Here is a 477-nt window from a genome sequence, read left to right on the forward strand (position 1 = left end):
GGAAGAAGAAGTAGATACAGCGAAGTGGAACCGGAAGAAGAAGTAGAGTGAGGTGGAAAAATCTATCAAGGACATGAGGAATGGAGAGGCTACAGGAGATGATGATGTACCTGGAGATGTTCTTAAGTTACTGTGAGAAGGTGGTTTGAAAACACTGAAAAAACTAATAAACACCATATAAGAAACTCGGGAGTGGCCGAAGGACTTTACAGAAGTGACAATGATTGCCTTAAAGAAAAAGACAAAAGCTACAAAATGCAGCGACCATCGCATAATAAGCCTTATTGCACATACAGCAAAGATAATAGCAAAGATACTTAAAAGAAGAATTGAAAGGAAAATAGAGGATGTACTTGGAGAAGATCAGTTTGGATTTAGAAGAGGAAAAGGAACCAGGGATGCAATTGGGATGATGAGAATTATAGCGGAACGAACTTTGGAGATAGATGAAGAACTGTGTGTTTGCTTCATAGACTG

The sequence above is a fragment of the Cryptotermes secundus genome, unplaced genomic scaffold (assembly GCF_002891405.2).
Source record: "Cryptotermes secundus unplaced genomic scaffold, Csec_1.0 scaffold514, whole genome shotgun sequence".
NCBI classification, from domain to species: domain Eukaryota; kingdom Metazoa; phylum Arthropoda; class Insecta; order Blattodea; family Kalotermitidae; genus Cryptotermes; species Cryptotermes secundus.